At 42.9% G+C, this 25,371-nt stretch overlaps 1 protein-coding gene across 2 annotated transcripts in view; it reads left to right on the top strand.

Moving 5' to 3' along the window:
* KHDRBS2 (KH RNA binding domain containing, signal transduction associated 2) overlaps positions 1 to 19,613 on the top strand; it is a 736,982-nt gene extending 717,369 nt beyond the window's left edge. Inside the window, exons 13-15 of one of the 2 annotated variants that reach the window (XM_090034497.1) lie at positions 8,032 to 8,249; positions 16,087 to 16,207; positions 19,481 to 19,613. The gene's annotated coding sequence lies outside the window, so the exon portion shown is untranslated. The remainder of the gene's footprint in view (positions 1 to 8,031; positions 8,250 to 16,086; positions 16,208 to 19,480) is intronic. The other variant, XM_090034488.1, reaches the window with a different exon arrangement.
* Positions 19,614 to 25,371: the final 5,758 nt, after the last annotated feature.

Below are 25,371 nucleotides of genomic sequence, written 5' to 3'. Positions count from 1 at the left end.
TCCTTTGACCCTAGTTGGCTTGATGATCTTTGAGGTCCCTTCTAGCCCTAATGTCTATGAAAAAAATCTAAGAGATGAGGAGGAGTAGAGGGGGAATGTTCTGGCCTGGCTGAGGACTGGACCCCCCTAGCTAGGGTCTACCTGGTATTGGGGAAGGAAAGCCCTCATTGGGGGCCTTTTACTCTGCCACAAACCAGCCCCACCCCTTCTCCAGTCCCCACCTGTGAGAGTTATAGGGTGAGGGAGTGAACACAATGGCCCAGGCAGACATTTCCCCCCCAGCCAGGGTTGCAGAGAAGCCTCCACCAGGAGCTTTTCACTCCTCTGACTTACCAGGCTGACATGGGCTCAGACCTCTCCATCTTTGAGAGGTAAGGGGGTGAGGAAGGGAATGCACCAGCCTGGCCTGGCACCAGCCCCCCAAGCCAGTGTCTTCCCAACATGGAGAAGTAAAAGCCCCCACCAGCCCAGCAAGGTTTAGCCCTGCCCCCTCCCCAGGGGTTTGGGACACTAGGGGGCTCATTCCCTTGCCCTCCCCCATCCTGCCAGGCTGACAGGTGCTGTCCTGTCAGGGAGCAGAGGCTTTAGTTCCTTAGTTCTGTGATAGCTATGGGAGGGGCCAGCCTGCTCTGCTGAAGCATATAACGTAGCACAGGGCTGCAAAGCATCCTGGGATGCTGATGGACTGTGAGTTAACTTAAATTGGGAAAGAATCTGGGACAGAATTACCATAAACTGGTTTGACCTAGATCAGTGGAGTCTGATACTACATCTAATCAGGTTCATTTTACATTAGTTTTGCCATTTTGAAAGTGGTTTATGTGCACTGAACTTCTGTCAGGTTTAAATCAGTTTCAGATCACTTAAACTGGTTTATGTGTAACTTCTGTCCCTAGCCATATTATTTCTTACACAACTGTTAATGATAATGACATACATACTTTACAAGATGTCTGTACCTTTATAATTATCTGACTTTTTGATGAACTGGCTAGATACAAGTATAGCCGCATGATTTCATTGCTTTCCTTAGAGGTGAATATTCCTAAATAGATACAGGAGAAGGGGGTAAGAAAACTTTATAAAAACATTCATGTGCCATTTAGCAAGGCTTTATGCTTCACCAAGTGGGCTTAATCCTATTCATACAGGAAATTACTATCCCATTTTCTCAGCTGCTCCCTGTGTAGTTTCTTATTCCTGTGAAATTTAGTTTCTAGAGTTTGCTCTAGTTTCATAGTGAATGTGATACAGCTGGTAACTTTGCATCTTTTGCTAGGGTATGCCAGTCACTTCAGAGGCATTATTGTTTATCCTCTGTGTTTGAAATAATCATCAGATTTGCTATCTCCAGGCAGTTATCACTCCTGCAGAAGCAAACACAGATGTTTCTAAAGCCTTCCAGTAAATGAACAAAGCAGTGGCATTTATCCAAACTTCACAGGTCATTGGATATTCAAAACAACAAAGCAAACCAAAAGAACCCTCTCCACACCCTGTCTTCTTTACTAGCATGATAATTAGGCTAAATAACCATGTGCTTTGGTATTTCAGGACTTCCTAATATGCAGTGCTGCTGAGCAAGATCAAGGGTGATTTTTCTTTCACTCATTGCTTTATAAAATAGCAGTGAGTTTTGCCTTAAACTACAGTTCTAGATAAGAAGTAACTCAATAAAAATTGAATTTCATTTTTTTTAAATTACTCCAGTTCAGATTTAATCTATTTAAAGTGTAAAGATGGTTTGGGCCTGAAACCTTAACCTGAAATCTTGAAGTCAAGCTGTGTTCTTTTGGGTTTCTGTCTCATGACCAGTACTGATGTTTTCAGTTTTGTCTTCATAGCTCATCCTCTGTTGCAGTTGTACTCTTGATTATACCTCTCCAAGATGGTAAAAAAAAGAATTCTGATAGCAGAATTTTTATGTGCAACTGTGACTGAGTTGATGCTTCTATTCCTATTCCTATTTTCCCTTGTACCCAGAGGAATAAATTATGACTTAGGCTTGGATACTTGATGTGTTTACAGCAGTGTAAGCAGCCTTTTCACCAGAGTACAAGGGGAATTGCAATATAATATACAGCTCTCTACCACTGTAACTTCAACAACCTGGTATAATCCTAGCCCAGGAAAAGTCACGGTAATTCTACCCTGGTAGCAGTCACACCAGGCTAAGTGTCATAAGTTTGCATTATCCAGGATAGCTGTTTGCCTGTTGAATTGAAAAACTTTCATCCAGTTTTTATCAGAAGAGTATTGGGCCAATTCAGTATCATACCTAAGCATACTCTTGTGAGCACAAATGTAAAAACCCTACAATTGATCTATGCACATGTAAGTTTCTTTGGTTTGAGTCATGGTTGGGCAGAGCAGAAAGAAGACTATGTGCAGTACAAGTGAATGACCTATGTAACATATAACACCATATACCATCTGGCCCATGGGTCTCCAGCTTAGCTATGAATGTTGCTACTGCTTAATACCAGGATCTTCCCTACCCTAGTTTCTACTTCCTGACCCCACTACCTTGGGGGTGGTTCAGTGCAGCCCATGGAGTCCTACAGAACGCATGGCCCGAACAAAAGGTGGGGGTGTCATGGGGCAGGACACAGAAGGATGTGTTACAGTGGCTCTGTACACACATTCAAATAATCCAGGATAACTGTCCTGGGTGGGTTTTTTTCCTGAGATAAAAACTGACCTGTACAGAAGTTGAGACAGAGAAGCAAAGAGCCTTCAGTGGGGACACTGGGCTGCCAGGGCTCCCTAGACCATACAGCCCAGAAAACTTTGCAAGGGTGTTTTTAAGTGAATGCAGACATGGATCATCAGGATCTAGGAAGACGGGGGCAGGGTCTGTGCCATGCACAAAAGACTCCTCCAGCCTTTCTCCTCCCCTCTGCTGTATTGGGCCCAGCTAAGGCAGGGTAGGGAAAATGCTTATATGCTTCCCTTCACCCAAGTGATACAGTGTGATTCAGGGAAGGAATACACCAGGAACAGAACATGCCCCCTAAATGCTTCAGCATTGTGCTTTTGCAGCTCAAAGCACTGAGGAGGTGTGCTCTGCTCCCTTGTTGGCTGCGACTGACACACACTTTCCCTTCCCCTGTGGTATTGGGAGAGAGAAGCAACAAAGCACACTGGCTGCCTGTACAGAAGTTCTATCTTCTGAAAGAGTTTCTCTGGGGAGCCACTTCATTCAGGTTATTCCTGAATTATTTTTCTCCCAGTGCGGCCACTTTTATGAACTTCTGTACACTTGTGGTTTCTCCTGAGAAAGCAAGGTCTCTCCCTGGAGAAACTGAACATCCAAGCCCTGTGTCTATGTTGCCTGTAGAATGAAGGTGAGGCCTCAAGGGGCCTCCAGCTGCTCAGAAGTCAGACAGCCCTTTATTAGGCAAACATGCTAGAATCTGCTCCCTGCCATCCTGTGGCAAAGTATTAATGGTACTTTTTATTAATAGCTACCCTAGAATAGGTGCTTGTCTTCCTGTTCCAGGTCCTAGTGTAATTTACATCAGTGTACAAGATGGTTGTAAATTATGTTGGTGCAAATAAGTTCTGTGTCCAGGGACTTTTTGCTATCTGTCTATGGAAAGGAATAACAAAGAGAACCCACTTTTGTCTCTACCCAAGTTATCCAGACCTTGTACAAGAGCATGCAGGAGTTAATGGGTGCCCAAACACCTCTTGCTCCTTTTGTAGAGAATGTGGGCAGGATGGCCAGTATAAGTGAACCAGAGCAGGAAAGTGAAAGCTAGTAATTGTCTACTATTATGAGCCAACAAATTCATGCCTCCTACAGCAGTTCTTTCCATGAGATGCCCCTTACTATGAGTTGTGTCATAGGGATGCAACCTAGCCCAAGAATCCACATAAATACATCTCCATGGTGAGGTCCATATTAGGCTTCCAGAAATTATGTCCTTTCCTCTTACCCAGGTAATTCAAAATAGCATCATTTTCTGTTTTCCTATGGTAGCCATGGCATGCTGTCAGGAGCATAAAGCAATACAACCAAGAGAGGGAGGTATAATTTGATTTTGGCTAGTAATGCCTCACGCAACCCAGCTTCCAATTAAGAATAGCATCAAGAGACCCACTGAGTTTGATTTTTAGGCCCCTTACTTACCATGCATTATTATTTAGTATTATTTTATGTTGCACTGAACATTCATGTGAAATATATATCCTTGCGGTCCCCTGGTATGAAATAGACAATACAGAACAGATATTTTATACATTTGGTGACCAGACGAAGGTCGTGTTATTATGAAGACTGTTATGAAGACTGCTCTCCACTCCCTCCTCATATAAATCTTTTTATTAGGAGTTTAGGAATAAAGAACATTCCATTTTTTGAGGCAACTTGTTATAATCCTTCAGTCAGAAGGCCCTCCAACTCACTAGGCAAGGGCACCTCAAAAATAGTCATTATAATGCCAAGGAAGTTCACGATTACCCTTTCATGCACTCTTTGAAAACCTAAAGAGCCACTGATTTCCTTAGTCAATCACATGTACTTTCACCTGTGTCCATTCCCAGAGGCCCTAGAACCTCAGATAGAGACAGAGAGCAGGAGCTAGCAATATGAAAGAGGCAATATAAAGTGAGCTGTCCTTTCCTTAGGATTTCCCTGTGTGTAGTTTTATTTTTCCTCTTTGACTTGCTAGAGCTGGTTGGCTGGTCTTTTAGATAGTTGGATTCCATCAGGCATTGGAAACCTAAGCAGCTTAAAAAATAGCCAGTCAAGAGAATACAACTGAGTATTTCAGTAGTTCAGGCTACAGAATGCAATGGCTTTACCTTTTTAAAATGGATCAGGAGAAAGGTGTGTTTGGGTGGTTACCAGAATGGTTAAATAAGAGCTTGAGAAGCAGTGTGAAGATATGCCTGAAAGCATGTCTGAGGCAGAGTAGGAAATTCCTTCTTGACTGATAGAAGGCAGCAATTTATAGAAGCACTTTGCCAGGGCTGATGGAGCTGTTACTTTCTATATCCAGCAAGTAGCCTTTCTTTCCCAGTCAGTGAATGAAGAGGCACATGCCTTCCTCATTACTGCATTTAATGACTGCTGCCCGTCATCTATGAATTCTTTCTTTCTACTTTCCAGTCCATTTTGGTGATGCCTTTGGTCATACAGAATTTTTCTTCAGCCTTTTGATTTCTTTTTTTACACTGTCTTTTGGGGATAACTCTCCATCTCTTTTTTCCAATCTTCTTCAGCAGACTCTTTACCACTGAGAGTTGAATATTGGATTTGGAATGAAAATCTCTGTTTTCAGCTACCTTTATGAAAACATTGTATGCCAGAAGAAATGGAAAGAAATAAATCCAAATAAGTCTATCTGAACTCAGATAATTAAGAAGAAGACTCTATTTCTATTTTTCAGGCCTTCCTAGATACATGAGCTCTGTGAAATACTGATTGTCACTGAAAATCCTTGAGTTCTATTGGCTATGACCAAAAATCTATGTTGCCAAAGTTTCATGAAATGATGAGTGTGAAAACTATATTACTGCTTTGGGAAAATGGCAAGAATGTGAGAGTTGACTAACGAAGTTAGCAGTGTAAGTGATGTTTCATTTTGTTTAACATTATGTAAATGGGTTCCCAATGTAAATTACTATTGTCACTCTACCCCACCACAGCTTAAAAATTCTCCATTCCCTGCTCAACTTTCTTTTCTCCCACCTAAATGTCCTTTCTGTACCCCTGCCACTGCCTTCTCATTCTCAGTTAGGAAATCGATTGGCAGGTTTTTCTTACCACACACGTTCTTCCAGGAGATCTGTTCTACAAATTATCCTGTGATTTGTAAGTGATTAGTAAAGGAAGGGTAAGAGAAGAAACTCCAATTGCAGCTGCAGTGTCGCTTGTTAGGTGGGAAGAAACAATATGAAAGGGCATATTTTCAGCTGAGTATTTGGAGGCTGAGAGGTTGTGACCTTCCAATCAGTGTGGAAACAACCCTTACATGAACCTCCAAATGGTGGCTGCAGCAGTAAGATTAATCAGGTCTGCTGGAATGTGCTAATTAGCCTCCACATCTCATGTATCAGTGTCCCTGCACTTGAAAATGGTGGTGGGGGCACTTTAACTAAAACTCATTTGATGAGCTGTAGTTAAAGTGACCCTGCCACCATTTTGAAGCACAGGGACACTGATACATGAGATGCTCTGGGAGTTCTAATTAGAGCAGCTCTCAGAGCCACTCTAATTAAAGCACCCCCCCCACCACCAACCCAGGAGCACACGGAAGAATGTCCACAATATGTAATGACACTAAGAAGGCCAGGTGAACCTTTGATACAGCTATGAACTGTGGTTCAGATCTACCAGTATACCCAGATAAGAATCATATAGGAAGAAATACTCTAAAACTGGGAGCCAGTGCTTATGCTACATGAGACTAGATCATGACAGTGAAATAGTAACAATCTGTTTTTTGAGGCTGTTAGTGTAAGGACCTGACCAAAGAATTAAGAACTGAGGAGTAAAGAGTAGGCATCACTGCTTGAAACAGCAAAACTTAAATACCTATTAAAGATTTTGCATACAGTAAGAATTTCCTCAACCTAAATGTCAAAGGTACTTTTGGGACTAAAAGAAGAATGTCAGATGAACCAATTTCTAGTTAATAGCACACACAACCAAACTCTGGAGGCCCAGGATACAAATCTAAAGTTATGTCTGTAAGGATTAAGTGCCAGGACTCTGGACAGTGTTGCCTAGTAGATGTTGAAAAAAAACAAAGCTCTGATGGATACTGGAAGTGTACAAATCTTTCTTCCAATAATGAATACAAATAACAAATTGATCAACCATAATAACCTATGTAAATGCAACGTATAGAGCCTGTCTGAACATTAGAATCATGACGAGGTTCACAGACCTTTCACCATGAGACCATTCAGAGAGTGTTGCTAGGGTTAACCATCTCCTTAGTGGAATACAGCTGTTGTGTCCTGATTGCAGGGCTCATCAAGGTAGTTAAGGGCAGAGGAGTATGCAAGGTTTGGTAGAATTAAGTAATTTCCTAGTAATTAACAGGGAGATGCTTCTGGACAGCAGGCAATACTCTAAGGAGGTGAGACTATGGCACTGAGAGCTAGACCTCCAGATTGGATGTGAAACACTAAGAGCATAGCAAATTTCATGTCAGATCAAGACAGTTGTCATTTCTTCCAGCAACCTGTCACTGATAGTGGCTAGTAACAGATACTTTGGGTATAATTCTGTTTCCTTTTGTGCACCTAAATGGGCATTTTGAGCCCTGCCTCTGCACTGTAGATATGTGAGCAAGCACACATAGACTACATTCACAATCACATGAATGTCTAGAGTGTAAAATCTAGGAAAACTGGGAAGAGGGTCCTCCCATGTTTTAGCCTCAGTTACTGAATGATTAGTGCATTTGCCCAGGAAGCAAGTTCTGGGTTCTGGGTTTTGAACAGAAAGTTCATATATATTCATGATTAAAGAGTTTTAAAAAATTAGGCAGAGCTTCAGTCACGTGAGAAATGCTAACTGGTTCTAGGGGAACCTCTTGGACTAGTAAATTTTATAAGATTGGTCTCTAAAATCTGTATGAAACAAACATAGATTATAATTTAATACAAAATATCAATTGAGAAGTTTCAGCAGTGTTCTCTAAAATACAGTCTCTATATCAACATAACCTTCCTGATTTTTGGTTCATTCAGTGAAATTAGCACACTTCCCAAAAATTTATAGAGAGCAGGAGAAATTATTTCCAGACTTTCATATGTACTAGATGTACCATGTATCTAAAATGTAAACAAATCAGAGCCAGTTGAGCCATAATCCTGATCTCAGTTTAAAGGAAATCAGAAACACAAATGTTTGGATTAACAACCCCCCTGAAAAGTAAGTACTTCGCTGTTGACCTTCAGCCCTGTATTTTCTCTGTTTCAGCAGTATCTGCCTTGTTCCTGTTCTCTAGACTGTACTGCAAAGTAATATGGCTAATCACAATAGTAAGTCTTATGTCTGGTAATTTGCAGGTTCAGCATCCTAAAGACTGATCCAGAGGACATTGAAATCAGTGGGGAGCCTGTCACTGACTTTGTTAGGTTTGGCTACTACTGAATATCATGCACTTAAGATACAGCTGAGATCAGACTGAATCACAAGTTGGTAAACATTAAGAATTATTGCAAGATTTGCCTTAAATGTTCCAACATAGGAAACCTGATCCACTTAAGAAAACAAATAAGACTAGGTATGTGAGTAGTTTTATGAAAGTCAATGTGACCACTTAATATACTCCTGTATTTAGCTGAATCCAGGCCTAAAGTTTAATTTTTTTTCACAGACCTGACCTTACTGTTCTACCTTGTTACTGTCCCCATAAGCTCTCCAGGCAGGAAATCAGGCAGTTTTCTGTAGGAAATGTACCAATGTTTTAGCAGGAGTTCACTGTAACTTATACATTTCCATGAAACATTTTGGTTTCCATAAGTCTTTGCTTTCCAACAAAAACCTCTTCTATTAGAAAATTATTAATCAGATTCAGTTACACAGATATCAGCCAAGCAGGTTTGGTTAAAAGAATCAAATTAATGCTTTCAATCAAATTGTAAATAAAAAAAACTTTAAAACAAAACAAGTCAGTATGAAGATGATCACTGATGTTTACATTTTTTTCACACGCTCTTGTTTTCACTTTGTGCCAGTACAGAAACATGGAGTTCAGGAACAGATTCCATGTCATGTAGAAGAAAAGGAACATTTTTAAAAGTGACTCTCACTGCTACTCAGTGCAACATATCTCGGTCATGTCATTTTCAAAGGATAAAAATCATTATTTTAGCTTGTGCAAATATAATTTGCTCTTTCACTTCTGCACTCTTCCAAGCAATCCAAAATCCTAGGCAGCATGAAAAATACTCTGACCCGTAGCAGCAACAGTAACCTATTTCCCTTTCAAAATATACTGATAGAGCACTTTTATGTGATGACATTTTAACCTGCGAATAAAGCAAAATGGTTACTGCTGTCATTAAATAATGAACTGTGTAAATTTCAGCTGTTGGGCATGAATTCAGTGCCTTCAAGAGTGAAAAGAGATATTTCCAATGGTTATGATTTTTGATGTTCATACTCTGAAATAATCCATACAGTGGTATGGTCTGGGTGAATCTAATTTTTTTGCGCCCTTACTCATACCTAAAAGGTCTCAGGAAATAATAACAAAACCTATTTTATTATGACTTCAACCTTGAGGCTAGAATTGGCTTGGTACAGTGCTATAGTGTAGTAGTATATTTTATCCTCAGTTTTATCATTTTACTTCCAAATATTTTATGTGTTTCCTGACAGTTCATGTTAAGTTACTTTATTCCCACTGAACTGGAAAAAAATCTGAAGTTGTTATACAGAGATATATCTCTAAAGGTAACATAAAAGTAGATAGCAGTGTGTGTGCATGCCTGCGCATGTGGTTGGGTGTGTTCTAGGAAATGGAAAACAGAATACACATGCATAAAAAAGTCTTATTTTTCTGGATATTTAAGTTATGTCTTGCAAAGGTAGAGTATTCACAAGTCCAGTTAAATACTGTGGGAATGCCTATGCAACTGAAAACAGGGCCTTTAATATATTTTTCATCGACATTCTCAGGGCCAGATTAAGGCAATCCACAACAAAATCCCCATTTTGTGTCACTCCACCTACATATGCTTGGGCCATTTGCCAATGCCCAATTTAAGTGGAAAGTGGCAGGACTCACCATTCTTTAATGAAAACCAAGGGTCACTTTGGAGAGACCAGGTCCAGAGACTAGGGACCTACCAAAATCACAATTTCACAGATTTCATGGAAACCAGGGAAAACAGCATTGTCCACACTTTCCCGCGAAATCAACCAAAAAAGGGGGGTAGTGATGTAGACTGAATGAAGGCACCCTCTGCCAATCAGTGGCAACAGGCAGGGCTGCTGGGGTCACTCCACCAATCATTGGTGAGGGGCATGTCTGCCATGAAATTCCTGTGAGACTGGCTCTGTGTGCCGTGAGTGGGCCACGAGAGACCCTGTGACTTAGGTGGCTCCCTAGTTCCTACTTCCTGCATTTACTCTACATATAGAACCCTGCTTTCCATCAGTCCCTTCATAGCATCTGATGAAGTAGGCTGTCACCTGTAAGGTTACGCTTCTCTGAACTAGGTAGTCTCTAAGGTGCCAACCTGCTCTACCTTCTGCCTGACTCTAGACTAGCAAGAGCTAACTGTCTAGAAACATGGTGCATCGGCACATGCAATTAGCATGTAGCAATAAACTCCAGCACAGTTTGCACTGGAGTTTATTGTTCCTAGTTGCAGCATTTATACGTGTGCTGGGGACCACAGCATGTTGAGCTGGGGTGCAGCATCCCTAGCTGGCAGAGGCCCGGGAGGTCAGCATGCCAGCCCAGAGCTGCTCCACCCCAGCTCAATGTGTTGTGGAGGAGCTGGCTTGGGCACAAAGATGGTCCAGTGTGGAACTAGCTGGCAGGAAGCCCCTGCACTGTAGCACCCTCATGCCCCAGCCAGCCCCAGTCATCATCTAGACACATGTTTCACCACACAACTGTAGGACAGTACTTTTCCCAGACAAACCTATCCTACAGCAGAGTTAATTTACTGTGCTCTAATACATGAGTACATGTAGACAGTGGTGCTTTACTGTTGAGCTAATTATCTCCGCAATAAAGTGCACATATAGAAGCACCACAGAGCATATATCTGTATAGATGAATAGAGAACGTTGCACTCTTTCACTCCTTCCCCCTCAAGTCCTTTGTTCTTTATTTCGCCTTCCGCATAGCTTTGGTCTTGGAATTAACATTCTATTTAGGTTTATTTATGTTCACCCTTCTCTGAGCTATCATTTCAAAGTTATCTGCAGACCCAGACAGTTATTTTAGCATATTCATGCCTTAATCCAGCCATGATTAATTTAGCCCATATTAATTGGATGGAGTATTAAGGTCTAACAAAGTGCTATGGTGACACATGCCCATACTGGGTTGAGCATCTTTAATAAATCTTTTGCTGTCAATGATATAAGCATAGATATTAGATGTTTGAGAGTAGGAGATAGATAATATCTTGTATTGAGGTTATCACAAAAAAACACAAGTGTGCTTAGTTTTTAAAACAATATTGGCTCTCATATCTGGGAGCTTTCATATACCTAAAGCTGTATGTGCAAAGATTCTCCACAAACCTGGCTTTGATTGTATTTAGTAACAATACTGGTCTCTTTTGCCATAGAACTTCCTCTTCTTTTGAAATGCAAACAATAGACAATCAATGCCATTGTTATTCAAATAGAATCATAGAAAATTAAGGTTGGAAAGGAGCTCAGGTTGTCACCTAGTCCAACCGACTGCTCACAGCAGGACCATTGCCAACTTGATCATCCCAGCCAAAGCTTTGTCTAGCCAAGTCTTGAAAACTTCCAAGGATGGAGATTCCACCACCACCCTGAGTAACCTGCTCCAGTATTTTACTACCCTACTAGTGAGAAAGTTTTTCCTAATATCTAACATAAACTTCCCTTGCTGCTACTTGAGACCGTTGCTCCTTGTTCTGTCATCTGCTGCCACTGAGAACAGTCCATCTCCATCCTCTTTTGAACCCTACTTCAGTTAGTTGAAGGCTGCTATTAAATCCCCTCTCAGTCTTCTCTTCTCTAAACTAAATAAGCCCAGTTCCCTCAACCTGTCCTCATAAGTCATGCACCCCAGCCCCCTTGCCATTTTTGTTGCCTTCTGTTTGACTCTCCAATTTGTCCACATCCTTTCTGTAGTGGGGGGCCTACTACTGAACATACTTCTTCAGATGTGGCCTTACCATTGCTGAATACAAGGGGTCACTTCCTTTGACCTACTGGCAACACAGCTACCAATGCAGCCACATATGCTGTTAGCCTTCTTGGCAACAAGTTCATACCATTGGCTCATATTTGGCTTATTCTCTGCTTATCCCCAGGTCATTTTCTGGAGAGCTTCTGCCCAGCGAATCAGCCCCCAGCCTGTACTGGGGCATGGGATTGTTCTGTCCCATATGCAGGACCTTGCACTTGTCCTTGTTGAACTTCATGAGATTCCTTTTGGCCCAATCCTCCAATTTCTCTACGATTAGGTCACTCTGAATCCTATCCCTGCCCTCCAGAGTATCTACTACTCCCCACAGTTTCCAGTCATCTGCAAACTTGCTGAGGGTGCAATTTTAGCCATCTTCCAGGTCATTGATGAAGAAGACATTACTAAAACTGGGCCCAGGATGAAGACATTGAACAAAACCAACCCCTGGGGTACTCCACTTGATACAGGCTGCCAACTAGAAATTGAGCCATTGATACTACAGCCAGTAGCAGTACTCTCTGATCCCGATGCTACAGCCAGTTTTCTATCCACCTTACAGTCCATTCATCTAGCCCACACTTTCTTAGCTTGCCTGTGAGAATGTTGTGGGAGACTGTATCAAAAGCCTTGCTAAAATCAAGGTACAACACATGCACCAGTCACCCCGCATCCACAGAGTCAGTCACCTCATCATAGAAGGAAGATTGATCAGGCTTGACTTCCCTTGGTGAACCCTTGCTGACTGTTTCTAATCATGTTTTTCTCCTCCAAATGCTTTGTAGTGGATTCCTTGAGGATCTGCTCCATTTTTCCAGGAACTGAGGTAAGGCTGACTGGTCTGTAGTTCCTTGGAACCTCCTTTTTTCACTTTCTTAAATATGGGCACTGTTTGCCCTTTTCCAATCATCTGGGACCTCTCCTCATGACAATGAGTTTTCAAAGATGATGGCCAATGACTCTGCAATCACATCAGCCAACTCCCTCAGCACCCTTGGGTGCATCCCATACAGCCTCGTGGACTTGTCCAGCTTTTCTAAATAGTCCCTAGCTTGTTCTTTCACTAATGAGGGCTGCTCACCTCCACCCCAGACTGTGCTGCCCAATGTCTGGGAGCTGACCTTGTGAAGATCGAAGTGAAAACATCATTGAGTGCGTCAGCCTTTTATGCATCCTCTGTCACAAGGCTGCCTCCCCCATTCAGTAATGGACCCACACTTTCCCTGATCCTCCTCTTGCTACCGACATATAGAAATGTTCTTGTTCCCCTTCACATCCCTTGCAAGTTGCAACTCCAATTGCACTTTGGCCTTCCTGACTTCATCCCTGCATGCCTAAGCAGTACTCTTATACTCCTCCCTGGTTATTTGTCCAAGTTTCCACTTCTTATAAGCTTCCTTTTTTGTGACTTAGTTTACTGAAGATTCCCTGCTAAGCCAACCTGGTCCTCCGCCATATTTGCTAGTCTTCCTGCACACCAGGATGGTTTGTGGCTGCACTCTCAGTAAGGCTTCTTTAAAGTACAGCCTGCCCTCCTGGACTCCTCCCTCTCCAATCTCCAAAAAATTTCTGGATTGCCTGCACACTGGTATATTGGCCTCCCAGCAGATGTCAGGGTGACTGAAGTCCCCCTTGAGAAACAGGGCCTGTGATTGGGAAACTTTGGCCACCCAACTGTTTGAAAAAAGCCTCTTTCATCACTTCCCCCTCATCTGCTCAGACAGTGGTGGTGGATGGGTCATTTTCAACCTGGAGGGATATGGGCAGTGGGGTCCCCCAGGGCTTGGTCCTTGGGCCTGCACTGTTCAACATCTTCATCAGTGACTTGGACCAAGGGATAAAAAGCACCCCGTTCAAATTTGCTGATGACACTAAGATGTGGGAGGATGTGGGCACGCGAGACAGGAGAAATAGGCTGCAATCAGACCTAGACAGGTTACAGGGTGGGCAAATGAGAACAGGATAGGATTCAACACTGACAAGTGCAAGGTGCTGTAGCTGAGGAGGAAGAACCAGCACCATTTCTACAGGCTGGGGAACTCCCTTCTTGTCAGTGCAGGGGCAGAAAAGGATCTTGGAATCACTATTGATGCCAAGATGAACATGGGCTGGCAGTGTGGGGATGCAGTCAGGAAGGCCAACCGCACCTTGTCATGCATCCACAGATGCATCTCGAGCAGGTCCAAGGAGGCGACCCTCCCTCTCTATGCGATACTGGTCAGGCCGCAATTAGAGTACTACATCCAGTTCTGGGCACCGTACTACAGGAGAGATGTGAACAGCATGGAGAGGGTCCAGAGGAGGGCCACTCACATGATCAGGGGGCAGCAAGGCAGGCCCTACGAGAAGAGGCTACGGGACCTGAACCTGTTCAGCCTCCACAAGAGAAGGCTGAGGGGGGATCTAGTGGCCTGTTACAAACTAGTCAGGGGAGACCAACAGGCACTGGGGGAGTCCCTGTTCCCCTGAGCATTACCAGGAGTGACCAGGAATAAGGGTCACAAGCTGGCAGAGGGTAGATTTAAGCTACATATCAGGAGGCACTACTTCACTGTCAAGGCAGCTGGGATCTGGAACCAATTTCCAAGCAAAGTGATGCTGGCTTCTACCTTGGGGGTCTTTAAGACAAGGCTAGACAAACACCTTGCTGGAGTCGTTTGACCCCAGTACTCTTTCTTGCCATGGCAGGGGGTCAGACTTGTTGATCTGATCAGGTCTCTTCTGACCCTACAGCAGACCCCCACCATGACATCACCCTTCTTGCTCTCCCCTCTGACCCTAACCCAAACACTCTCAACAGGCCTATCTCCAGTTTCATACTGGAGCTTTGAACAATCATATGGCTCTTTTACATAAAGTGCAACTCCTGCTCTTCTCACCCGCCTGTCCTTCCAGGACAGTTTGTACTCATCCATGATAAAGCTCCAGTCGTGTGAGCTCCCACCAAGTCTCTGTTATTCCAATCACGTCAGAGCACCATGACTGTGCAAGGACTTCCAATTCTTGCTGCTTGTTTCCCAGGGTCTATGCATTTGTGTACATTCCTAAAATACATTTAGGAAGTCTTTTAAGGATTATCAGCTTTCATTTTTATTTGCTGCAAACTGTGAATATTAAATAAAGCTGCATTTATGAGGTGAAGGCAATATACAGAATAAAGGATCTAATTGGATACGTTAATCTACCTGGTAATTTAAAGACATCCAAGCTTATTTACCCATCATTGTATAACCTAACTAGTTATACATACATACATATCACTTTTACAGTGTAGCTAGATTAAATGATAACCTGCAGAGACTGAAAGGCTCAACTTTTTTAAATTTATGGCACTGGCAATGTGTTGCTTCATTGCTTAGGAAAACCAAAGGCAATTTGCATAGAATAAAACTATCTACTAGACTATAGTGACTAGAGAATAGTAATTTCTCTGGAGAGAAGCATAAAGTGATATTTAGAAAATCAATTCTGAAGAAACCAGCCTGACATTTATCTTCAAATAACAAAAATAAGGTACGGAAAAGACTTGTTTGGGCATCTAGTCTAATGTAATATATTAGATAGTCCCTCACAGCACATATTCTCCAGTGTTTTGTCAATGTGCATTTTAAATGTATCAGGGAAAGAGACTTTGCTATTATACTTTTAGAAAAATGACAAATCCTTGCTGAGTGCACAAGAACTTTTCAAAATGTACTAGAGTTAACAAAAATAGTGAAAATTCACAAGCCTTTTTCTTTCCAGTTAAATTCAAGGGTTATGTATTTTCTAGGTAAAAGGAGTTTTAGACATATAACACCTAAAAGCTAAGTAGGTACTATTATGCTTTTCCTCTCCTTTCCTTAATCCATCTGTTGGTATTTGTTTTTCCTCTCTGCTCTTTTTTCATAGTGCCTCATAAGTAGAATGCAAAGCCAATAGAGCTTAAGTTTGAGTGGGTTTAAAATTAGGCAAAATGAGCCTGGCGTAGCCCTGTTGTTTATAGAATTTGTGCATGTAATCCACATAGGATTTTGAAGATATGCTACCTCATTCTGATTACAGGAAGAGCCATATGGTTCTCTTATATGACTGGCTGGTTTAGAGTGGTTCAGAACAAAATGTTTGTGATCTTTAAGCAGGCTCAGGTTAGTCATCTAGATAGACACAAAAGTAGCAGTGAAGATGCATATGGCTGCAGAATTACAATGCTTCCCACTTACTGTCCTTTTAGGTAATGCATAAGGAAGATTCCAATGGATCAAAAAAACCACTTTTTTCGTAAAAGAAAAATATATATAACTATTCCTGGATACATTAAGAAGTTGTCATTATCATTCAAGAGAAAAAATTAGGTAAGACTGTGGTTACTTTCGTTTATAGTTGTAGAGTGTTTAGCACCTTAGATTAAAATTACCTACAGAAGTGCCATTTATTATTTTATTTACATGTATGAATTTATATTTGTAAAATATATTTTCTTATAATTAACCTTCTTAGATCCTGTATTATTATCCTCATCCACTAGTTGCCCTGAAAATGCTTCTTTTTCAGCCTGCACTCCACCTGGAGCCAAGAACATCACAGATATTTGGGTCAGAAAACACCTAGTAAATGACCAAGGAGTGGCTTATTATCAGCTCTTGAATTAGCCACCTGAAATGTAGGAGTGATTTGATTAACCACTGCATACATACCCCTAGTGTAGAATAGGGAGACATCTATGCATCTCTAGAGAGAGAGCCTTTTCTTCTTACATGCCCAGAGGAATTAATTGAATCACTTTTACACAGTAGTCAGGTAAGTCAGTTGCAGGCTGCAGTTTGCTCATTCACTAGGTTAAACAGAATTCTGCCTTTGGTTTCATTTTAATTTCTACCTTGATTGATTTGATTCTATCCAAGATCTAGCATTCTGCTGTAGTCCAATAAGACTACCTAAGGGCTAAATCTAGTTCTTAGGAGGTCTTTATTTCCTTTCTTGTTCATCTAACTTTCATGAATACCAATGACAGGTACACGTTCATAGGCAGAGAAGAGTGTATTTGAGGGAATATATTATGCATGGTACTTGCATCTATTGATTTTCCAAATGATACTAATCCTTTACCTGGATTAGCATTTATGCATTCATCCTTTGTGTGATACAAACTGTAAAAGAAATCAAGTGTCTCTTTTACTGTGCAGATTCTTCATCGTAAAATTTTATATACAATATGAAATTTCCACTTGTACCTTTTGGGTTGATAAGAGTTAATAAAAAAAAGATTTTTACCCGGTGCTTCGAAAACACTTAGGCTGCATCCAGACGAGCACAGATGTACAGTAGGTGGTGCTGCAGATGTGTCTGCAGCACCACACATGACCCATGCAGGTGTTCCCTGCACTGCTACCTTGGGGGGAGGAGGGGCAGTTTTAACTCTGGGAGATCTTGGGGTCAAAAAAAACCCATGCCAAAAAAAACCAGGACAGCACACATGGTAGCAGTGCACGCCACTCAAAAATGGAGCCTGGCTAGCTAGAGCAATGCTACAGCTGACAGCCAGGCTTCCTGCCATGGCTGGAGCCCTGGGAGGCTTGTAGGATCACAAGTAAAGCTGCTGGGGCCAGCACAGTTTCTGGCTCCAGCCTCCCCTATCCCACCTAAAGTTAACTTGCCACACATGAGAGCATGCATGGCATGGGTGTTCTCTGGGGACAAGTAGCAATGGCACAAGGTGAAAGTAACTTTTAAAAATATTTTTAAAACTTGAAGCTCTACAAGTTGGAGCAATAGCCACTACAAACTTTTAAGAAGCATTCTTAAAACTGTGCTCATAAGAGGATGTTACTGAACAGGGTATTTTATTATTGAATGAACATTCAGGAAGGCTTTCTGTACACATAGCTTTATTCATGGAAATGGCTTCATACACACCTAAAACAGAATGCCAAACCGTCAGTGTCATTTTTGGAACATAGATCACCAAATCTGGTCACCTAGGCATCTAGAAAAGAATAGAATGCAACTTGATTAGTAGTCATGGCACCAAAATAAGCTCCCAGTATGCAGCTGTGAGGGAAAATGCACTCCTTGAATGTGTATGAAAGGGAATATCAAGTAGCAATAGTAAATGATATTGCATATAGAATATTAGTGAAACCATTACTAGAAAATCTTGCCTAGTTCTGGTGTCCTGACTTCAGAATGGACATTAAAAAAATCAAAATTGGTGCATAAAAGAGCAACAATGACTCTTAGAAGTCTGAAAAACAAGTCTTCTAGAGCATGTGCACACATTTGTGGTCCCTGACCTACGATCACACAGCTTATTTTAAACCACATAATTGTAGATTGTGTTGCCATTTGTAACCAAGTTTGCCAGTACTGGGAGATGTGTCAAGAATGCAATGCAAGTAAATTGGGGTTGGGGAAAGGGTGGGCAGGATTGTGAGGGGCTAGCTGTTCTGCATGAGAGAATTGATGTGTCCAGGGGAGTTTGGCAAGATGGGTATGGGACTGACAGATCCACAGAGAGTGGGAATGGTAGCTCTGCAGGAAAGGGAGTTGTCCATCCAGAATTACCAGGTGTCCGAGGGTTAAAAATAGCCCAGTCAGGGTGGTGGGAGGTGGGTAGGAAAAGTGTAGCCCTGTGGTGGGGCAAGTGGCCAGGCTTTCCCAGCCTCGGGTTTGTGCTCCAAACACGTATACATGTTCAGTTAGATCAGGTATAGGTTAGCCTAGTTTACATGTTGCACTTCCTTAGATAAACTAAGTTAGATCAGGCTAGATTTTTTTCTTTTTTTTTTTTTTGCCTGATCTAAACTCCCTAAATGTATGGACAGTTCGGCATTTAGATTGACCTAACCCTAGTTAGGCTGATCTAAGTGTAACATCTGCACATGCCCCTTGTTAAAGGCTTAGAAAGCTCAATTTATTTAGTTTAGCCAATAGAAGTTGAAAGGTGACTTGTACCTACAAGCAGAAGGGTTTCTAATAGTAGCCAGCTCTCCAGTCTGGAACCAATGGATGGAAGCTTATGTTAGACAAATTCAAATGAAAAATTAAAGTTATTAACCAGATGGGATGAAGTCTCCATAACTTGCAGGCTTTCTGTCAAGACTGAGGGTATTTCAATAGATATGATGCAAACTATACAGAAATTGCATGCTTAATGCAGAAATTATTGAGTGAAGTTTCTTAGTTCCGACTATGTAAAAAGTCAGACTACATAATTTAAGAATCTATTAATCTGTGTACTTGAGTGAGGTTGGCAGAATCTGGCCCTCAACCTTTATACATTGCAAACTTAGTTACAGAAGAATTTGGCTATCATACTTTAGAGGTTTTATTCCTCTAGTGCTGAAACTTTTCTAAAGACCTTGGAAACATTTAGCTTTCAGATTACATTAGCTAAGTTTTCAGTAAATATAAGTTATGAAAACTAGAAATATGAGAATTGAACATGTTCCTGTTAAATGTAACACTATAACACTAACATTTTGTGTTAGAGTTGGGTGCACTAATGATAAAGAATCAAAATATTACTGTGTAGCTGAAAATACGTAGAGACAGCATGTGTTGTATTACTTCGATCATTCTTGCAGTTCTGTATCATGATGGTATCTTATTCCATTCTGTTTTTACAGGTTAGCATAATCAAGAAAAAAAAGTAATGACCAGCATATCAAAACACAACCTTGGGGAACGGTCAAAATTGGATATGTTACATCCTAATGATACCCAAAAGAGATGAGTGCAATATCCTGGCTACATTTTTTCCATGAAAAATTTGAAAATAGGAACTGAAAATTGCAAAATTATGTTTCTGTCTCATGGACAAGGATTGTAACAAAATTATGAAATTATTATTATACCAAATAAATCTTTTTCTGTAGTAACCTTCAGGCTATGGGTCCTACCTGGAAGTCATAAACTTACAGTACAGAACATATGCTCATATTGTGCATTTTAGCAGCATTTATATTCATGTGAAATAGAAGTCTTTTACAACACAACACTTGCCTATTCTTCTCACATAGTTATCACTGATATTTTCTTCTTTAAGTAGTGAATAAAAAGGTAACCTTAGATATCAGAGTACGTATCTACAAGTACACATTTACTGTATAGTAACCAAAACTACTGCGCAGTATAGGCATGGGTCTACATGTGTATACCAGTACTGCCCAGTAAACATGGTGACTTATGGCAATTTGAGCACAAATTTGATACCTGCATCATGTAGGTAAGCCCAAGTCAGTCCACTCACAGCTTTAATGCGCTTTAATGCCTCCATGTGTAGACACCAGCCTACTCCTGGTATACTGCACAGTAAATTTAAGCTGGCATAAATGCACATGTAGACACATGCAGTGCGCGCTAAATGTTGACAAATGTCAGTTGTAGCAAATCCTATAATACATAATGCACTGAATCAGCGCTTCTAAATGTGAAGCTACCTGCTATACCTATATGAATATATACAAAAGTGGAGAGCATATCCCAATACACAGCATATTGTACCTTTTCTTTTCATTAGATATTATCCCAATGCTTGGAAATATTGTAAGATAATTGGATTTGAAGTGCATACAGTAGCTTAATAAAAAATATAATTTTATGGGACCATAATTTGATACATCAACTAAGTCATTAGCAGCATAAAAACCCTTTCTGTGGCTACAAAATATATGAACAGAAAAAAAACCTTTAGAAATTTGAAATGTTATATTTTGAATGTCAACATATACTAAAGTTCTTGGTGAAAATATTATTTGGATTAATGGTTAAAATTATGTACTTAAAATTAGAGGAGTACACCAGAAAAATAGTCATCTTGCTGACTTGCCATAAAACACCATGTTCATTCTGCCTGATATTTGAGTTTGATATAGTATATAGAATATCACACCTTAAATATTAAAGATATTAAAATCTTCAATGCATTAAAGTCTTTCAAAATATACCCAGGTCTTGCATATTGGTAGACAAAAGGCTAGAGATGCACCTTGTACGGTAACTAAATTAAAGATGCATAAGCTCAGTTCCTTACATAGGCACGTGCGTACTTCACTTTCATATTGTTGATGACAGTAAAATGTGTGGCTTCATACAAGGTCTTGCAGGTAGAAATGTATGGAAAATAAATGCGTGGGCAGGGTTCTTTTTTGCATCACATAGGTGGGGAACTATCTAATTCATGTCTCCCAATTTCATGAGCAGAACGAAGTTGATAGGGTCAGAAGGGACCTGAGCAGATCATCAAACCTGGTCCCCTGCCATGGGCAGAAAGGAATGCTGGGGGTCAAATAATCCCAGCTAGGTGATTATCTAGCCTCCTTTTGAAGACCCTAAGGGTAGGAATGAGCACCACTTCCCTTGGAAGTTGGTTCCAGATCCTAGCCACCCTGATGTCTAGCCTGAATCTACTTTCAATCAACTTATGACCATTATTCCTAGTTACTCCTGGTAGTGCTTGGGGGGAACATGGACTCTCTCGTTCCCCACTAGTTCCCCCTGGTAAGTTTTTAGACAGCCACCAGATCTCTGCTCATCCTTCTATTGTGGAGGCTGAACAGGTTCAGGTCCCATAGCCTCTCTTCAAAGGGCCTGCTCTGCTGCCCTGACCATGCAAGTGACCCTCCTCTGGACCCTCCACATCCCTCCTGAAGTGCGGTGCCCAGAACTGGATGCAGTACTCCAACTGCAGCCTGACCAATGTCGCATAGAGGAGGAGGATCACCTCCTTGGACCTGCTCATGATGCATCTGTGGATGCATGACAAGGTGCAGTTAGCCTTATTGACCACGTTCTCACACTGGTGATCCATGTTCCTCTTGGAATCAATAAAGTCTCCAAGATCCTTTTCTGCCTCTGTGCTGACGAGAAGGGAGTTCCCCAGCCTATACATATGCTGCTCGTTCTTTCTCCCTAGGTGCATTACCCTGCACTTGTCAATACTGAATTCCATATTATTCAATTCCTCCCACCCCGTAACCTGTCCAGATCTAGTTGTAGCCTGTCCCTCCATTCTAGCGTGCCCACCTCTCCCCACATCTTAGTGTCATCTGCGAATTTGAACAAGGTGCTTTTTACCCACTTGTCCAAGTCCCTGATGCAGATGTTGAACAGTGCAGACCTTAGGACCTAGCCCTGGGGACCCCACTGCCCACATCCCTCCAGGTCAAAAATGACCCATCCACCACCACTCTCTGGGTGCGGCTCTCCAGCCAATTTGCAACCCATCTGACTGTGTAGGCATCAATGCCAGTCACCTAACTTTTTAATGAGAATGGGGTGAGAGAGAGTGTTAAAGGCCTTCCTAAACCCCACAAAGACTACATCCACCACAACACCTGCATCTATAGATTTTGTGACCTGGTTATAAGAGGCAACCAGGCTGGTCTGACAGGACCTGCCCCTAATGAACCCATGTTGGTTGCCTCTAAGCATAATGTCCCTTGCTGGTCCCTCACAGATGTGCTCTTGGATAAATTTCTCAAAGAGCTTCCCTAGGACTGAGGTAAGACTAACAGGTCTATAGTTTCCTGGGTACTCCTTCCTACCTTTTTTGAAAGTGGGGACCACATTGGCCCTTTTCCAGTCCTCTGCCACCTGGCCAGAGCACCACAAGTGTTTGTAAAGCCAGGCTAGGGGTCCCGCAATGACCTCTGCCAATTCCCTCAGCACCCTGGGGTGGAGATCATCTGGACCTGCTGATTTAAACACGTCCAAGCCCCATCAGAAGTTCCCTAACTAGGTCCTCTCTAACCCTGGGCCTGGAGATGCCTCTCCTGAGTCCTTCCAGAATCTGGGGGTGGATGTCCTGGTCCCTGCTCAGAAAAATGGAGGCAAAGAATTTGTTAAAGTTGTCAGCTTTACTGTCTGATGCAAACACCAGATTGCCAAGCGTGTCTTGTAGGGATCCCACATTACCCAGTGCCTACTTATTACTCCCTATGTATTTAAAAAAGGACTTCTTATTATCTTTGATCCTGGTCGCTAGTTCTAGTTCTGTCTCTGCCTAAGCCTTCCTAAAAGCCCTCCAAAGTCTCGAACAATGGAGGTATAATCCTCCTTGGTGAAGGCCCCTCCCTTCCACTGGGTGTATGACTCCTTTTTAGCTTTCAGACATTCCTGAATGCCTTTGGTGAGCCATGGGGGCTTTTGAGCACTCTTGCCCGCTTTGATTCACATTGGGACTGTCACCTTTTGGGCTTGGAGGATTGTCTCCTTAAGGAACGACTGCTTGTCTTGGAGTCCCAACACCCCTACCCTCCAGGACCTCAGTGCCTCCCTGACTAATCCCCTTAACTCATTGAAATTCGCCCTTCTGAAGTCAAGGGCTGCTGCCTTGCTGCACACCTTTGACACCCTGCGCTGGATGATGAATTCCAGTAGGTGATGATCACTATCACCCGGGTGGTCAAGAACCCAGTCCCCTCACCAGGTCGTCATCACCTGTGGCCAGGACCAGGTCCAGCAAAGCATTTCCCCTGGTGGAACTGTGTACCTCCTGGGTTAGGTGGAGGTCTTATATCTTGCTTAGGAACCTACGTGAGCTGTCAGATCTGGCTGACTGCTCCTCCCAGCAGATTTCTGGGTAGTTTAGGTCACCCATGGCAACCACGTACCTTGACTTAACTGCCTCTGTGAGCTGACCTGAGAATTCCTGGTCCAGCTCTTCCCCCTGGTTGGGTAATCTGTAGTAGACACCCACTGTTAAGACCCTTTTTCCATGACCCCCATGTATGCTAACCCAGAGCACTTCAGTCTGCCCCTCCTCTGACCCAGTGCTGTTTGTTGAGAACATGATGTATTGTTCTTTGATGTACAGCACCGTACCCCCACCTTTCCTCCCCATTCTATCCAGCCTGTACAGTATGTATCCCTTGATGTTTACCGCCCAATCATGGGTTGAATCCCACCAGAATTCAGGGAGCCCCACTATGTCTGGGTTTGTGTTCGCAAGCAGGAGGGCAAGTTCCTCCTGCTTGTTCCCCATACTACGAGCATTAGTGTAGTCATTTAAGGACTCCTACTGGTGCATGCACCACCCCTTTGAATTGATCTTAGGATTATCCAGACCCGTCACTTACCTGGGTACTACTTGTGCTCATCACCTGTCTTTTCTGGTAAGTGTCCTTGTGTCCCCATGTGGCCCCATCCCCTGTTGAAACTAGTTTAAAGCATGCCGTATGAGATCAGCAAACCTGGAAGAGAAGACACGTTTGCCTTTAAGGGAGAGGTGAAGTCTATCCCATCTGAGCATGCCCCCTGCATGAAAATGCTGGTTGTTGTCAAGGAACCTGAGGCCTGCCTGGTAGCAACAACGCCAAAGCTGCTGGTTGACCACTCCGATGCAGGTCTCATGGCACAGTCTGCATCTACTTGGCTCTGAGGGCCTTTTAGTCCTTCATGATGTGGTCTGGGCTGCTCCCAGCCATATCATTTATTGCCACATGGATTAGGACCATGGGGTACTAGTCCAAGGGTCAAATGAAGTCTGGGATCATGTCTGCAACATCCTGAATCTGAGCCCCAGGCAGGCAGCAGATTTCATATGCCATGGGGTCAGGTCAGCAGATAGGACCCTCCGTTCCCCTCAGGATGGAGTATCCAATGACGAGGACTCAGCGTTTCTTCCTTGTGGTGCTCCGTCCTTGCTCAGACTGTGCCATGAGTAGAGTGGCACCCCCCCCCCCCCCGGAGACATCCACTTCGACCTTCTCCTCTAAGGCTGCCAAGGCCTCATCTCTGTTTCCCAGTTTTACCTGGGGAGCCACCAACATGCTACTCTGAGCAGCCCTGGTTCTAGTGGTCACCTTCTGCCATTCCTCTGCTGCGTGTCCCTCCCAGGAGGCCTGCCCACTGGAAAACTGATCCTGCAGAGAATGGAAATACGTATCAATTTCATCCTCTGCAGCCTGGTCACCTCAGCCTGGAGTTCCCTCACCTGCTCCTCCAGGCCCAAAAGTTGGGCACAAGAGGAACAGGCAAGGGAGCCTCCAGACCCCTCTCCCACCCATGGCCTCTGGATCCCCACCAGGCAGCCCTCACAGACAAGGGGGCAGGGGGCTGCCAATCCCACCATGGGCTCCATCTGGGTGGAGGCCTCAGTGGAGCCCAGGATAAGTGGCACCACTGGGGTAGGGTCCCTAGCAGCTTCTCCCCATGTCCTTACCATATCCGTAGAGCTGTGAATCTTCTATCTCTTTCTGGGCCTGGGCAGCCATTTTGTGGGCAGAGTGCAGTGGACCCCTCCCCCCATGCCTGATTGGCCAAAGTGGCCCTACCCCTCACCACTGATTGGCTACAGGAGATGCCTGTCATGTGGTCTCACCCCTCACCACTGATTGGCTGCAAGGACTGTCTGTCATGCAGCCCTGCCCCTTACTGCTGCTTTGTGGAGAGGCAGTTCTACAGCCAAAAAATGTCATGGGACATAAGCAGCAGTGACCTTGCCGGCAGCTCTTTGAGCAGGCAGCCCCCCTAAGCCCCTCTTCCATGCCCCAGCAAGTTGCCACAGCCCTTGGTA

This window comes from Crocodylus siamensis, chromosome 1, assembly GCF_052110815.1.
Source record: "Crocodylus siamensis isolate JL-2025a chromosome 1, ASM5211081v1, whole genome shotgun sequence".
NCBI lineage: Eukaryota > Metazoa > Chordata > Crocodylia > Crocodylidae > Crocodylus > Crocodylus siamensis.
The sequence above is the reverse complement of the archived record's forward strand: the minus strand, read 5'-3'. Positions and strand labels throughout refer to the sequence as shown.